Here is a 5,197-nt window from a genome sequence, read left to right as displayed (position 1 = left end):
CCATTTCAACCTCTCAGGGGCCGTCTCAGCCTCACAGGGGAAAAGTTGGTTTTAACGCGGTCGCTCAATGCCATTGCTCGGCTAAAGCTGCCTGGCAGTGATGGTCATTGAAATTGCACTGGCCCACCAGCCCTTGGAAGAAGAAAACTGACTGTGAGAACTTGGATTTTCTTGAAAATCAAAAGCCAGCTGACAGGATGCTCTCTGAACTCACCCAGGAAACTCTTAGTTGGAGTCATCAGATACAACAATACTGCAAGAAAGATTTAGACTCTAGGCCTGGGGGAATTGTTTAAAAACTGCACACATGCCCACGCATCAGGGTGAGTTTCATACAAGTACAAGAAAAGCTGCAAGAAAAGTGGGTTTAAAGACTGTGTACAGCAGCCATCAAACACCTACTACATTTTAAGATTAATAAATTCCTAATAACCACAACTGTGCCTAAAAGCACAGAGCAGAAAAATTAGCAAAATAAGCAAAGAATAATGTTAAGGCAGAAGGAGATTTTTCTAAATAAACATGCACATGAAATGAGTGTGATTATGTAAAACAGTAATTTCTCAATCATGTGTTCCCCAAATTCTTGCTGACCATGGCACATTTTTATAGACATGGAAAACATGAGTGCTTAAAGGGTAGCATGGTGATATCTGTGAAATACATAGTCTTTATTTTTCCTTATCTAAGTTGTTACACAGAAGCCATCTTAAGGCCAATGCAGCTCAGAACTAAAGATTTGTCACTTTCAGCAGATCAAAGAATTTCCATCTCTGCTTTATCATTATGCTTAGCATTTTTAGGTTTCCACTTCCAAATAATTTTTCTAAATAATCAAATACAATGTGATCAAATATTCATATAATTGAAGAGGCAACCATACAAAAAGAGAATTGCTGAAAGAGAATTATTGTGGGGCACACAGCTTCATTACGCAACAGCTTGAATGTTCGTCACCTAACATAAGAAAGTCCAAATGTAATGAATAAAAGTTGATTTAGAAGGATCTAAGTATCTATATATATAAAAGCCTAAGCAACCATCTGACCATTTAACTGTTTGACTGGTAACTATGACATGCAATGACCACCAAGGGGCAGATGCTTTGACCAGTAGAGGAGGGAGCCCAATTCCTCGCAGAACTGGCTGTAGGTTAGGTTGCTGCTGGGGCACTGTTGGCCCCAAATCTGCTTTACCTACACCCCAGACCCAGAAAGGAGGGAGGAGAGAGCTGGTGGGCATCCAGGTCCTGGGGACTGGTCCTGCAGGAGGGGTCTCACAATCTGGGACTCCTCAGGGAATGTTGGAGAGCCAGTTTCAGCCCGATTCCCGCAGGCCAGGCCAAGGAACCCCAGGATTCATGCACTGGGTCTCTAGTAATGTAATAAAAGGGTGGTTTGTATGGGAGTTGAGTTTAAGGAAGTCTCTATACCAATCAAGCACACATGCTGTGCTGCCATAATTTGCAATAGAGTCTGCCATTAGGAAAATATCCTGGGGCCCAACATTCCAGGTCTTCCCTCTCCGGGGTGGAAAAGTCAGGGGTCTGAGCCTCTGAGTGATGTCAAAGGAGCCAGAATCATAATATCTGCCATAATATGGTTCCACCCAAAGGATAAGGAAGACCAGGTGCTTCAGTCTTCTACCCAGAGTCAAGGGATGAAGGAATGGGGACCAGGGTTTGGTGCCATTTCTCTCTTTTCCTTCAGATCCAGACTTTATTACTATGAGAACTTAAATAGGCTATGGATTTTTTAAGGTGGCCCACAGAAGCCATTCTATAATAGTGCCCTGCAGTGATTCCCTAAAATGAAGGATGATTAAATTAAATAACTCATAAAAAGAACATATTATTATGCAAATACATAGAAAACACTCAATGTGGGTTACTGAATAAATAAGCTAGTAATACTTCTAACAGGTGACCCAAACTTCATGTCTTGGTGAGAGAAAAAAATTGATCTAACTAGACCTTGATACACACCTATCACTAAGGTAACAGAATAATCAAGAATAATTTTTAAACCAACATTAGAATTTAAGAATAAATTCCTAAAACATACATCAAAGTGGATATGATTACTGGATACAGGAATTTAAAATGTCGTATGGAATGCAGAATTTAATTCCTGAGAAATCAATACCCATCTTTCTCATATTTTTTGTTTGGTTTTTGAAAATACTAATTTATCATATTATTCATGTTTATTTCCCTGATCAAATTTGTTTTAGCAGAAAGTATTGATTTTGAATCTATGTCTTTCAATCAGCTATGGAATAATATTTTAAAGTGTAAAAATTTTAATTTTTCTACCCAAGAAATAATTGAATACCACCTTAATTGTTTTCTAAACTCATCGATATTTTTCTAAACCCATTAGTCTCTTACTAGTCATGCTATCCACTTTCCTGTTTTTGCAGGCTTTTTGTGAGTTACTTTCCTGTTTTATTTAAAGGAGGTTGAATTGAATTCAAATGACAGCAATCATTGCTGCATTCCATGTGTCACCGTCTCACAATGCCATAAGAAAAATGCAAAAATCAATAATCATTTTATATCTGATTGCTGGTTCAATGCTATTTTGTAGGAAAGAATCTCTTTGTATGGATTTTAATATTCTTCTATTTTCTCTTGAGAAAATTAGCCAGTAACTTCACAGTCTTTTATGCTTAATCAGATAAAGTTTACTCAGAGATCCTTGAAAATAATTGGAATTGAGGGTAGGATACAGAAACATATTCCACCTCAGTTCCTCTTTAATGTTAGACTCAACTAGGCAAAATTAACTTATTAAAAGTCATGTGTTTATTTTAAGACAATGAATGATTGACCTTTTCATAAATAATGTTTATTGTTTATTATTTATTGCTAAATCCTCAAAATATATAAACTAAATTATTATATAATATATATATTTATGTTAAGAGAATCAGAAAATTAATATCTATAAGAAATGTCACACACTGACCACATCTAGAGCGTAATCTGTGTGTCTCAGAACATCTCTTAGAGCCAGCACTGCGTAATGCCCTCACAAGCCACCTTGAAGAAATCAGGGTGGGTGAGTTATGCTGCATAGCAAGCAACCGCCAAAATCTCAGTGAGACCACAAAGCTTTATATCTGGCTCATACTATGTGTCTGTCACAAGCCAGCAGGGGCCTCTGCTCCTCATGGCCCCTCGGGGATCCAAGCTGCTGGCTGCTCCATCTAAACTCATGTATAAGCCATCACCAAAGCAGAAGGGAGCAAAAGCTTAATTAATCCAGCATTCAGCATTCAAGATTCTTCCTAAAAGTCATCAAGAATCACTCCCTCACATTCTTCATTAGCCAAAGCAAGACCATGGATCACCCAAGTGCATGAGGGCAAGAAGAGCGATTCTTCCAAGGACTGAGGATAATCAGAGATATTTGGTGGCAACCCTGTTCCAGCCTGAGTAACCTTGTCATCAAGGAAAGGGGGGAGAAGGCAACAGTTTTAACAACTGGCCCAACAAATGCCCAAAGCCCTTTCTTTCTTTAATATATTTTTTATTGATTTCAGAGAGGAAGGGAGAGGGAGAGAAAGATAGAAACATTAATGATGAGAGAGAATCATTGATCACCTGCCACCTGCATGCCTGCTACTGGGAATCAAGCCCACAACCTGGGCATGTGCCCTTGACTGGAATTGTACCCAGGATCCTTCAGTCCTCAGGCCAACGCTCTATCCATTGAGCCAAACCAGCCAGGACCTAAAGCCCTTTCAATGACACTCATACCATTCCTTTCTAACTCAGACTCTGGATTTACAGGGGTGAGTAGAGTTGCTATTTTCTCCCATAGTATCACCCCTCCTTGTAAATGCATATACAGCTTAAAGTGATCCTTTCTTCTTCTTGGTGTTTATGCAGTATTGCTAAATGTGAACCTGGTTAGCTTTAAAGCTTCCCAGAAAAGTTAGGAAGAGGTTAGTACAGACTTGAGAAGGTTAGATGAAAAACGCATGATCTCTGACATTTATTTAGACTGTGTCAGATGCTTTCATAGTGGTTTCATGTATCATTGTATATAATCTGCATAGCAACTGTGATCATCCCCATGCTTGGAAAGGAAAAGGTTAAGAAGAATACAGAACTCCTTAGTGAAAGAGGAGGGATTCTGCTGCAGCTGTGGACTCCAGAGCCCACACTCTCAACCAACATAGGACAGTGAGTAACGCTGGTAAAATGTTTTATTATAAATGCCATTTGAAATTCTGTATTTATATAAATGCCAGCTTAGAATTGTAATTCTGAGAAGTGGGTTCCAAAACATCATTCCAGTACATGCCCCCATTAAAAAAAAATGCACTAGCTTTTAACTTTGCCAGATTCCTTTCATATGATCAAATGGCAGGACATGTAAAGAGCATTTTCAGAGCTACCCTATAAACTTGGCATGGCTCTAGGCTAACCAGAGAATTTAAAAAAATATTACCATAAATGAATAAGGCTAAAGTTTACGAGGAGTAGATTGGGAACATGCCCATATTCACAGCTGCTGCAGGTTGTAAGTGTGGAACAACCTTAACGGATGTTGCGCCCTGGGGCTGCCCAGCGCACAGTGTGTGTGAACTCGTGTTGAGGCCCTAATGTTCTCTATGGGAAAGCTGCTTTGTTCAACACTCCTGTTCCAAGGTGCCGTGTCTTGACAAGGGAGTCCTATGTTGGTTTTGGTTTTCAAAATATCCTTAAAAAATTCAATAATTTAAGTTCATTTCCTAATTGATAGTAGTGAATGTTGCTACATTGATATGAGAGGCATGATGAAGCCCAGCCTTAAATGAGCACATCCCATATTGTCATTTTGTTTGCTAGAACAGTCGGTGTCTGGGTCTGCATATGTAAATTGTATTAGTTGAAATGAGAACCTGCAAAATCAGTTAAATTTAAGGAACTATATTTACTTGAATATAGGATAACAGCTATTCAACTTAACTATTTTAAAACTTCATAGAGACAAATGATATTGCATTATAGACTTGTGTGTTTACTGATATCTATGGGGGGTGGGGGAATCATATTTTCAAGAATGCAAGAAAGCAGCGCCACTTCAATCCATCAACTTCAACAGCTTCCTATCTCAGCCTCCAGAAAGCTGCTGGCTTGGCTCATTCCTCTCCTTCCATGGGACCCCATTACAAGCTCCACTGCTGCCATCGCGTCTTAATTTTG

Source organism: Myotis nattereri (genome assembly GCF_964212035.1).
Source record: "Myotis nattereri genome assembly, chromosome: 5".
Taxonomy (NCBI): Eukaryota; Metazoa; Chordata; class Mammalia; order Chiroptera; family Vespertilionidae; genus Myotis; species Myotis nattereri.
This window is presented reverse-complemented; position numbering follows the sequence as displayed.